Here is a 12,438-nt window from a genome sequence, read left to right as displayed (position 1 = left end):
GAAGCTGAAATAAAGTAAAATGGTTGGGGGCAAAATTTCATTAGAAGACAGTTTACTGTGTCCAAGTAATTATTTCATCATTTATTCAAGATGAATCAACGAATTTAATTGGATTCTACAAAATACAAATGCAGGAAGCAGGAAGAGAGACCACAGAAAAGTATCCAATACTGCAAAGTTGCTTTCAGGCATCTTGATTGCACAAGCAGATGAACATACATTTTTAAAACAAAACGTATTTCATAGCTAATAAATATCCTACATATACCTTCATGACAAGCTGTTGCCACAATCCTTACCCACAATCAAAAGCATCATTCCTATCTATTACCAACACATCTCAGTAAGACTGACATTTTATATCTTAAAAATATAATAAGGGAAAATACCAGAATTGGAACTCCAAATGTTTTAATAGTCCATGACAAAAAAAAGAAGATTGTCCAGATCTTCAGGCAAATCTGCCAAAAGAAAAAAAGTAAATGTTAATTTGGGCATGAGGACAACCCTTAAATTCAGCAACCAGCTAAGACTCTCTACGCTAGTCAATACACACAGCTGCAGTACTTTTGGTGATGTATTAACTCTTTCACATCACTAAAGAGTATTTAAGAACAGAGGATTCGGGACAGGAAAGAAGTCCCAAAGCAAGTGACTAAAAAGGTAAATTTTGCTCTTCTTTAAAGTCACACCGGTTCTCAAAATTGTTAAAAATCAGGTATATGATAGAGAATGATCTCATCAAGGAAGGAAAAAAAATTCTATTATTCTAACAGCCAGGCAGGTATAACATTTTTTTTCCTCTGGGGAAAAAATAAAAAAGAATCAAACATTGTTTAAAAGTCAGTATTAACTTTCCCAGCAATTTTCACTATTTGTCCCAAAGGTCACCTGGCATCTTGGTACTGATTGGTATCAAGGTCAGGCCTATTAACTGCACCTAAGAGGGATGTACAAGTTTCCACGATAGTATGTGTTTACACAGGTCATATTTTAGGACAGTATTGATCATTATTACTTCAAAGGCAAAATATAAATTTAAAACAACACTGTGAATAACTGCATCTTATACAAACAACCAAGCAACCTTAGGTCCCCCTTACCCCTCCCCCAGCCACAGACACACACCCGGCTCCTCAATTTAATCTCAAAATTAGCTCTCATCTGACACCAACCAAGAGAGTTAATTAGGCAGAAGCAGATGTAACTCAGCAGCTCTTTGCTACAAGCAGAATCAGTATTTTTTTTAACACATACATAGCTAGGAGAGGAGCAAAATCAAAAGTCTCTTATCTGTAGCCAATTCTTGACTAAACACATGTATATTATCCACTTTGTATATTATCCTAGAAATTTTTTAATTTTAGGCTGGTTTGTTTGATTCTACTGACCCCACTGTAAATTGGTATACCCTAAGAGAATAGATTAAAAATCAATTTAATTTAAGTCTAAGCAATATCTAACTAGAAAGACAAATCCATAGCAAAGAAAATGCATAATTCATTCAAAAGCCAAATAGAAATGCTTTTTTTCCTCCTGATCTGGAATTACCCATACCACTTCTCTTTTTCAGAGCACTAGGATTTGTTTTATATGCACTATCAGTGCAACCCTAAAAATCATTATTCTCCTTTCATTTTTTTTCTATAAAAACTTGAAAGTTGGACTTTTGATAGTAGGCTATCAAAAAGGACTGAGTCATTTCAAACTAATTTTGGAGAGTCATGTTACATCAAATTAAATTATTCTACTTTCTGAGGTTTTGAATCTCTTTATTTTTAACTACAAAATAATATCAGTAAATTATATGGTTGTATCATACAATCATAATAAAACACTTCACATCACTCATTACAAACTATTGTAAACAGATCTAGAGAAATGCTTAGTCCAACACTGAGTTTTTGGCTTCATTAGTATCATATAAATATCAGCACTGTTCAGAAATATTCATGTCAGCATAAGAGGAGTCAAAATACCCTGGATCATAAATATTATGTGAAGCTTCCTCCAAGCTTTTACTAAAGCTGTGTGTTGTTTCAAAAATCAACGTCATAACACTGGAGTCATGAGATTATAGGTGAGCCAAAAACAGTGGTAGAAAAAAATAAAGATTAATAATAGAGTTTACTCTTTTGTCATCTCAAGTTTTACTTGCTAAGTTATTTTTAGCTCTCACTTTTATATGCTCCTGGAATTTTTCATGGCCAATTATGTAACTGAACAAGGATCCACAAATCTTAACAGTATCTTCTGAAACGGAACATAACACTGCTTAAGGAAAGGGACATTAACTTCTTTTCTTCTATAACCATCCAGAATAGACTTTTGGCAGAGCTGTTTAAAACAGTGTCCTCGGTTAACAAATATCTGCTGTCTGACAACATCCAACATCATCCATATGGTGATATTTGTTAACTTTCAAGTCCTGGAGGCATCTATATTCCCTAAAGTTACTGCTTGGGGCCCAAAACATAGGAATTGGGAGGTAAGATTATAAATACTAATTAAAGAACAACCAACAAATACTTAAAGGAGGTGGTGTTCTTCTATGGTAGGTGCTATGGGGTAAGAAGCAATTAAGCACTCTTTGGTGGTGCCTCAAAAAGTTAAACATGAAATTATCATATGGCCCCACAATTACATTTCTAGGTATATACCCCAAAGAAAGTAAAATAGGTACTCAAATAGAAAACATCTACAAATTCCTGACAACACTAGTCACAATAGCCGAAAATCCAAAACAGCTCAATGTCCACCAACCAAAAAATGGATCAACAAAATGTGGTATCTATCCCTACACTGGAATATTATTCAGTCATAAAAAGGAATGAACGCCCTGGCTGGTGTTGCTCAGTTGGTTGGAGCATCATCCCATACAGCAGAAGGTAGCAGGTTCTATTCCTGTTCAGAACACATACCCAGGTGGTGGGTTTGATCCCCAGTCGGGGTGCGTGGGAGAGGCAACCAATCCATGTTTCTCTTTCTCTCTTTCTCTCTCTTTCCCCCCACTCCCTTCTCTCTGAGGTCAATTTAAAAAAAGGAATGAGGTACTAATGCATGCTACAATGTACAATGTGGGTGAACCTCAAAAACATCTTGTGGCCCTGGTCAGTATAACTTGGTTGGTTAAGTGTTGTCCCATGCATCAAAGGGTTGCCAGTTCCATTCCTGGTCAGGACACATACCCAGGCTGTTGGTTCGATCCTGGTTGGGGCAGGTGCAGGAGGCAACCAGTTGATGTTTTTCATTCACCTTGATGTCTGCCCCCCTGCTTCCTCTCTAATATATGACACTTCCAGAATAAATAAATCCATAGACAGAACATGGATTGTGGGGCGTGTGGAGGGGTGGGGTATTTTGGATTGATGAAAATGTTTTGCAACTAGAGGTGGTGGTCACATAACACTGTGAATATACTAAATGTCACTGAAATGTTCACTTTAAACTGGTTAGTTTTGTTATATGAATTTTGCCTCAATAAATTATTTTTTTGAAAGAAACAAAGCACTAAATTATAATAATACCAACCATTTTTTGAAAAGTACTATGGGCTAGGCACTTTACAGATTATCTGTAAACCTTAAAACAACCCTGTACGGTAGCAAAAGAAAAACTGAGACCTGATCTGGTCAAGCTCAGACCACTAAATCAAGGATTTTAATTCAGATGCTAAAACCAAAACGTTTCCCCTCCCTCCACTGGTTTTCAAACTGGGCTCCCTGGATCTTTTGTGAAAAAGTGCCTTGGCCGAAACCGGTTTGGCTCGGTGGATAGAGCGTCGGCCTGCGGACTGAAGGGTCCCGGGTTCGATTCCGGTCAAGGGCATGTATCTTGGTTGCGGGCACATCCCCAGTAGGAAGTGTGCAGGAGGCAGCTGATCGATGTTTCTCTCTCATCGATGTTTCTAGCTCTCTATCCCTCTCCCTTCCTCTCTGTAAAAAATCAATAAAATATATTTAAAAAAAAAAAAAAAGAAAGAAAAAGTGCCTTGAATATCACCTGCCCTTTGTGGGTTAAACACTAGGGCCACCACCCCTTGCACCAAAAAAAGGACCTCCACCTTAACTGCTCCATATATAAGATTCACTTAAAAGAAAGGTTTCCCGATTACAGAAGAAAAAAGTCTGGAAAAAACCGTGACTATACCTTGCGCATCGTGGATAGGTAGAACAACCCTTGGATGGATGGGCCTTAACTGGACCTTGAAGAACTTGGACCACTGCCTGGTCTCTTCACCCAAATTAAAATCCTTAGAAGCCATACTCTTCTTTGTCTAACAGGAAACTTTTTGCTTTCTTACTATTTTGGCATTCGTTTTCTATTTTGCATTATGCTTATTTGTGTGCTGACCTCTTCTCCCTTACTAGATTATAACATTCTTAAGAACAGGATTCAGTTGGGCCGGTGTGGCTCAGTGGTTGAGCTTCGCAAGCCATGAACCAGGAGCCCAAGGTTCAATTCCCGGTCAGAGCCCATACCTGAGTTACAGGCTCAATCCCTAGTAGGGGGCATGCAGGATGCAGCTGATCAATGATTCTCTCTCTTATCATTGGTTTTTCTAACCCTCCCTCTGAAATCAATCAAAAAGATTTAAAAAAAAATAAGAACAGGATTCTGCCTGGCTGATGTGCTCAAATGGTTAAAGCGTTGGCTTGCACACCAACGGGTCTCAGGTTTGAAATCCATCAAGGGTACATACCTGGATTGCAGGTTCTTCCCAGCCCTGATTGGGGCACATGCAGGAGACAACCAATCAATGTGTGTCTCTGACATTGCTGTTTCTCTCTCTCCCACCTTTCTCTCCCTCTACTCTAAAAATCAATGGAAAAAATATCCTCTGGTGAGGATTAACAACACAATAACAGGATTCATGGATTTCCCAAGACCACAGCTTGAACATAAGAGGGGTTCAGACAAAACCGGTTTGGCTCAGTGGATAGAGCGTCGGCCTGCGGACTGAAGGGTCCCGGGTTCGATTCCGGTCAAGGGCATGTACCTTGGTTGCGGGCACATCCCCAGTAGGAGGTGTGCAAGAGGCAGCTGATCGATGTTTCTCTCTCATCGATGTTTCTAACTCTCTATCCCTCTTCCTTCCTCTCTGTAAAAAATCAATAAAATATATTAAAAAAATAAAAATAAAAAATAAAAAATAAAAAAAATAAAAAAAAAGAGGGGTTCAATTCCTATCTGTTAAATGAATGAATGCATCAGTGAATGAATGAAGGTAATCTAGAAAGCACAGAAGCTGAGAATGAGCTGTCAGACAAAGCGACACTGAGTCCATGTGCATGGCTAGAGAGGGTATGTGTTAAAGAGGAATAAGAAATAAAGTTGGCTGTGACAAAAGCAAGACTGAGACATGTGAACATGACAGATAAAGTAATAGGAAGCCCCTGCAGGAATAGTGACCCTATAAGACAGTGGTCGGCAAACTGCGGCTCGCGAGCCACATGCAGCTCGCAAGCCGCGGTTTGCTGCTCTGTTGACTAATGAGTTTGCCGACCACTGGGATAGGGGCTTAATCACAAGGAACAACAACAGCCTGTAATTATTGGAATCGAGAGTCTAGGTCAGTGGTCGGCAAACTCATTAGTCAACAGAGCGGCAAACCGTGGCTCACAAGCCGCAGTTTGCCGACCACTGCTATAAGAGATAGTGGAGCCCTGGCTGGTTTGGCTCAGTGGATAGAGCATCGGCCTGCGGACTCAGGGGCCCCCAGGTTTGATTCCGGTCAAGGGCATGTACCTTGGTTGTGGGTACATCCCCAGTGGGGGGTGTGCAGGAGGCAGCTCATCAATGTTTCTCTCTCATGGATGTTTCTGACTCTCTATCCCTCTCCCTTCCTCTCTGTGGAGAATCAATAGAATATATTAAAAGGAAAGAAAAAAAAAGAAAGAGATAGTGGAGCCCTAGCCAGTTTGGCTCAGTGGATAGAGTGCCGGCCTGAAGACCAAAGGGTCCCAAGTTCGATTCAGGTCAAGGGCACATACCTTGGTTGCAGGCTCCTCCCCAGCCTGGGCCCTGGTTGGGGTGCATTCAGAAGACAACTAATTGATGTGTTTCTCTCACATTGATATTTCTCTCTGTCTTTCCCTCTCTTTTCCACTCTCTCTAAAAGATCACACATACACACTCGAACTCGTGCGCACACACATTGTTAAATGTTTGAATCACTCTGGAAATAGTATCCATCCAGTATAGGTTGGAGGGAAGAATGACTGAAGGGACAAACAAAAGCAACCAGTTATTTCATTTCTCCAGACATCAATCTGGTTCAACTTATATTTATATATCTAACTAAGCAGCAAGCCCAGAGTAAGTACTCAATACATGTTAGTTTAATTGAATATTTAATTCCCCATCTTTTTAGAATACTACTAAATTCTTTCTCACTACTCATTAACAAGAGATTTTAATTCTTAAGCTAATAATGTTTTCCAAGGATTTCTAAGAGGCTAAATCACCATGAAAATTATCTTTTCAACTAATATTATATTAATTAGAAGTTTAATTTTTCATGTCATGCTCTCCTAGTTGACAATATCCTTGTTATGTCATTAAACTATAATTGTGTAAATCTGCTTCAACAAACAATAACTGAACCATCAATAAATTATTATGGCTTCCATAATCCCTCCCAAAGATTAGTTTCAACATCGGCATCATCAATTAGTAGAGACATGTCCCAAATCTCCTGGTGAAGCCATGAATTAGGTTTGCACAGTCACCCCTGCATTTAAGTGCTCAATAGTTTCAGTCTCTAAACTTTAATCACACTGCAAAGAACCTCGTAGGAAATCTGATCCCTTGTAAAACAGGATTTTAAAGACAAGATGCAAAGTCACTTGAAGTCATCGGGCCTTTGGAGCCAAAATACACTGATTAGTAATGATGTATATAACTAAGCACTTTCACTTAGGAAATAATCAACTAAATTTAGAGTGTCTTTTTCTTGGCCTTTAAAAATTTTCTATTCAACTCTAGATTTCTTCCTGATTACAAATTAGCTTCAGCGTATTTTAATGACAAGAAAATAATCTGACATCTAAATTTGTAAAAGATTATCTTGAAAACACAGACCACTTAACTTTATCACTTTATGTCTTCAAACAGGATAACCAGTAGAGCCTGGAAACAAATAGGGTTCCCCTCTAAGAATCTCAAGAAAATTAAAGATCTATTTTTTTTTAATGAATACTTGTACATACAGACATTTGCATACAATTTCAAGGACTTTCAGACCTCTATTGCCCATCCAAGGACCCCTTAAAGTCCACTGTCTACTCTAACTTTACCTATTCTAAATTTTATTTTTTATACACAGAAGTCAATAATTTTATCCAGTTTCATAATAATTGTCTCTATATGCTTTAGTTAGGATGATGTTAAAAGTAATGTTATTCTCATCATTTTGAGATATTATCAAATAGGCTGCTGAATTCTTATTCAATAAGGTGTACTATAATGGGATGTATCTAGAGAGTTCAGGAATCAAGTCCTCACTTTGCTAACTACCTAAGCCAGTGGTCGGCAAACTCATTAGTCAACAGAGCGGCAAACCGCGGCTCGCGAGCCGCAGTTTGCCGACCACTGACCTAAACTATGGGATACTGGACATGTTACTTAATCAGTCTAAGTCTCAAGTTTTCTCATCTCTTTTTTATAGAACTGTAAAGAGGAATACTTTGAGACAACAAATATGAAAGAACCAAGGATAGTGACAGACACATAGCAGGAACACACTAAAATGCTAGCTCATAAAAGGGAAAAGGGCAATACAGTCAGCTGGAGACCTGTAAAATCTAATCTGGCTGAACTTGTCTATATGACCACTTTCTCCTAAGAGTCAGGAGAAGTCAGCACCTGGTTCTTAGTTATAGTTGCAGAGAAGTAAAAAGTCAAGACAGAAAACGGAAGAGAGGAAAAATAAAAACAGATTTATAAAGGTGAGGATGGGATCAAGAAGATTGTATTTTGCTTATAATCACACATCTTTTAAGGTCGATAAAGCTGTTAGAAGATAATACTATATAGAATATCTACTTGACCTAAGGGTAGGAAAAGAGTCTTAAAACAAGACACAAAAAGCACTAATCATAAAGAAAAGACCAATAAATTTGACTCCATTAAAATTAAGAACTTTGGTTTATTTAAAGACACCATAAAGAGAGTGAAAAGGCAAACCACAGAATGGAAGAAAGCATTTTGCAACATACACATGAAAAGGCTTTGATTCCAGAGTAAATAAAGAATTAAAAAAAAAATAGGGAACAGATTTGAACAGGAATCTTATAAATGAAGAAATCCACATAGCCAACAAAAAGCTGTTCAACCTGATTAATATCAGGTAAATGCAAAGTTTACCAGATTAGCTAATTTGAAAAGCTAACAAGACAGAGTTGGAGAGGCAATGGGAACTTTCATATATCTGTGGAAGGAGTGTAACCTGATATAACACTTTGGAAAACAGTTTGACTGGCACCTAGTCAAGATGAAGACAAGCATAACCCCATGACTAGGAAGACTGTACAACTCATCATCCAAATCCAGATATTTTTGAGAAATAAGAGTGTTATACTGATAACAGTGGGACAACAGGCATAAGGTATGATAAATGGTCACCTATAAATAAGCAATTCCATTCCTAGGTGTACACCTTAGAGAAACATGTACACATGTGCACCAGATGATGGGTAGGAGAACACTCATAGCAGCTTTGTTCACAATTTCCCCAGACCAGAAACAACTTAAACATCTTGCAAGGTAGAAAGGATAATACAAAAGTTGTGGAGGATTGTGGGAGTCCTATACATAAAGGTGCTTTGGAAATGAGAATTAAAACATTATAGGAAAGAGCTCTAGACAGATTGGCTCAATGGATAGAGCGTCAGCCTGGGGACCAAAGGGTCCCAGGTTGGATTCCGGTCAAGGGCATGTACCTCAGTTGCAGGCTCCTCCTTGGCCTGGGCCCTGGTCAAGGCTCATGAAGGAGGCAATCAATCGATGTGTATCTCTCACATCGATATTTCTCTCTGTCTTTCCCTCTCTCTTCCACTCTCTCTAAAAATAAATGGAAAAATATCCTCAGGTGAGGATTAAAAAATAAAATAAAATAATTTTTTAAAAGCATTTTAGGAAGAAATAGCCCTTCATCACACTTCTCCCATCCATGTATCATTTCCTATTCTGCAAGCTCACACATACCTACTTTCATAAAACAATTTCCTTTTCTCTCACTTTGTTCAAATATAGGCACCTATGTACAGAAAAACTGAAGGTATTTTGCAGGGAACTCAGAGACTAAAAAGTCGCCTGTTAGGAATCCTGGCATTTAACAAAACCAGATCAGTTAGTAAAATTAAATCTTCTAACTGGTATATGAAAGTTTCTGAAGTACATTAAAATTATCAAACTTCCTCAACTACCTTCCAATACTCACCCTATTTTGCTCTCCTTCATATTATGCATTATATCTGACAGTTCCCACCTTATCTTCACAAGTAGCGCATGAGAGAAACATTTGGTGTAACGGCAATGACACAACATCCATGCTACTCAGAGGCCTGGGTATGGCTAGTAGGCAAAATTTGTCATTACCACCAGCCAGTCATTCCCCTAAGTTCCTCTTTTAATGTTAAAACCTCCTTCTGCTTCTATTTTTTCTTTTTTTTTTAACATCACTTTGCCTCCCCAACTTTCAACCCTAAGTAGATCTCAGGTAAGAATCTTATCCTTTACTGAAACATGCAATCTTTCCTTCTCAAAAACAAAAAGGATTGTCCCAATCCATTTTGATACATGTGTGAAGAATTTATGAATAGCAAAATAATAGAGTGTTTTATTTCAGGGCTATCCCAGAAAATCTAGGGTACACAAGTAAAACCGGTAGAATGTACTTTACTCATAGTCCTACCAAAAACAAACAAACCACACACACACACCTTTTTTTTTTGAGAACCACAGAACTCTTTCCCACCATAACTAATTCCCATATGCTATACTTCATCTCCTGTCCATATGAAAGAGTGTTCATATACTCTTTACCTTAAATTTTCTGGTACCTCCACCCCAAACATATTTGGTTCACTGGTTTCTTTAGCATATCCCAACACCCTCTCCCAATTGCAGGGTTTAAACTCCTTCATAGGGGATTTGTAGTCCCTCTTCTGCCTTGTCCCTAGTCTCCTACAACTCCTTGCACTCTGCCCATAGCAGTCTTCCTGAAACACACACCTTGTTCCCCTTCTCCTGCCCCACATTCAAATCCAGCCTATCAAACAACCCTGTCTCCCAAGCCAACACCTTTCTTTGCCCCATCCTAACTCCTTAGGCAGTCCACCAAATCACATACCCCCAGACCTAGTGCCCAGCCCACCCATCTTTCTTCACACCTGTCTCTTTCCACCCTCCTGAACCCCCCATGAGATTTTCTGCCATAGGTATATTTTACAAGTTCTAAGCAGCCTCCCTTCACATTTATGTCAGCTCTGCCATCTTACCATCTTTCTGAGACTCTCCCAAGCATATCCATACCATCCTTCCATGTTTAATGCTTCATATACCCCTAAGTTAACAAACCTTCCTATTCATTCCCATACTTCCTTCCCACAACTGTACCTGCTCTTCACATTCCCCCAATACTTCCCCCAATCCAACATCTACTCTGCACTGCTTTCTCGACTCTACTCCACATCCACCACACCCAAACCCACTCTGGCCCCGGATAACTGCAATCTCACCCTCCTGCAGCATTTCACCCATCTGCAGCATTTCACCTGCCCTCACATACCCCTCGGTCCCCCTTCACATCTCCAATATTGCATCTCTTCCTACTCTCTCTTCTGCACCAGTTTGCACACCTCATTTCCCCTCCCATCCACGCCCTCACCAGTCCTCACCAGTCCTCCACAGACACCAGCGCCCCCCACCATTCCTGTCCTGCCAAGTCCCGCCCACTCTGAAAACCCCTCCAAGCCCCCGCCTCCCGACCACCCGAGCCCCACCCACTCCTATGTCGCCTCGCCCCCTGCACCTTCTAGTCCCGCCCCTTGCCCTGGAGGCCCCGCTGAGGGGCGGGGACTGTCCTTCCTCCCGTTTCCCCGCCCCCTACCGTCACGCTCAGGGGCAGCCCGACCCCAAGCGGCCCCGCGGTGACCCTCGCGCAGAGGCCTGTGGGAGGGGCATAACAAGCCCCCTATCTCCCTTCCGCCCCCCCTCCCGCTCAGTCTCCACCCCCTGGGAACGCGCAGAGTGGGTGACAGACCTGGCCGCGCGCCACCGCCACCGCGCCTGCCTTGGGCGCTGGCGCTGCCTGAGAAAGAAGCCGCGGCTGCCGCCTGGAGGAGGTGCCGTCGCCGCCGCCACCGTTGCCGCCGCCGCCAGGGGTAGGAGCTAAGCCGCCGCCATTTTGTGTCCCCCTGTTGTTGTCGTTGACATGAATCCGACATGACACTGATTACAGCCCAATGGAGTCTCATTAAACCCGAGCCGCGGCCCCGCCCCAGCGCTGCTCCATTGGACAAGAACGCAGACACTTAGGGCCACTCGTTGGCCTACAGATCTGTCCGTCACCCACACACTAACCACGCTGCAGCCCATTGGGGCAGGTTTCTGCCGGTCATCTTGGCTCCGCATAAACACACCCCTCGACCCAGCATCCCCCCCCCTCCGGCACCACCCCGGGGGAGGGTTCACTGCCAGTACCAATCGACAGACCTCTGGGCCCGCCTCTTCTGAGCACCTATTGGTCCAGCCCTTTTCTCTCTCCCAGACGCCGCGCCACCTCTACTTCCACCTACCCGCCCCCTCTACCTTGAGAAATGGATTGGGTCTACTCGCAGGAAAGGCGCTTGGCCTTATTGGCTGCAAGCAACGCCAATCAGAGGGCCTTTTTCCCTCTCCCCTCCCCCACTCAACCCCAAACCCCCAGCCCCGCAGCTAAAGTTTGTGTGAGAGCTGATCGCTGGCGGCGGCCGCAGGAATTAGGGGTGGGCGCGGGCGGGCGCGCGCGGGCGGGCACGCGAAGTTAAAATTCGAGGTTCTCAATCGTCAACTCCCGCGGTGGAGCGCGCGGACGGGCGCGCCGCCCGGAGCGTTCCATCCCGCCCCCTCCTCCACCCTACCCCGTCCCGTCCCGGGCGACTACTCGCCCGCCCCCTGGCTCGCATCCTTACCCCCCACACACCCCCTAACCTGCAAGTCCCAGGCCGAGTGCAGGCAGAACGATGTCACTGCAGCCTCCTTCCCATCCCATGCCGAGGGGGAGCAAGCAAGCACCTACCCGCCGGGCGTGCACCCCCCGGCTCCACACTCGCCCGTGTCTGCAAGCACGTGTACCGTTCGCCGCTGCCTTCAGCCACCCGGGTCCCCGACTAACCTCGCCTGCAGCCGGGCCAATCGTTTGCTGCTCTTTGTTGCTGCAGCCTGGGTCTCCCC

General features: G+C 42.4%; 1 protein-coding gene across 4 annotated transcripts in view; it reads right to left on the bottom strand.

The window, feature by feature from the left end:
- Window positions 1-11,498, bottom strand: part of KAT6B (lysine acetyltransferase 6B) — a 182,832-nt gene extending 171,334 nt beyond the window's left edge. Inside the window, exons 1-2 of one of the 4 annotated variants that reach the window (XM_080687595.1) lie at window positions 11,267-11,498; window positions 390-461 (exon numbers count right to left, since the gene is read on the bottom strand). The gene's annotated coding sequence lies outside the window, so the exon portion shown is untranslated. The remainder of the gene's footprint in view (window positions 1-389; window positions 462-11,266) is intronic. The other 3 variants (XM_080687593.1, XM_080687594.1, XM_080687596.1) reach the window with 3 other exon arrangements.
- Between the last annotated feature and the right edge of the window lie 940 nt (window positions 11,499-12,438).

Source organism: Plecotus auritus, assembly GCF_963455305.1.
Source record: "Plecotus auritus genome assembly, chromosome: 9".
In the NCBI taxonomy this organism is placed as follows: Eukaryota; Metazoa; Chordata; class Mammalia; order Chiroptera; family Vespertilionidae; genus Plecotus; species Plecotus auritus.
This window is presented reverse-complemented; position numbering and strand designations above follow the sequence as displayed.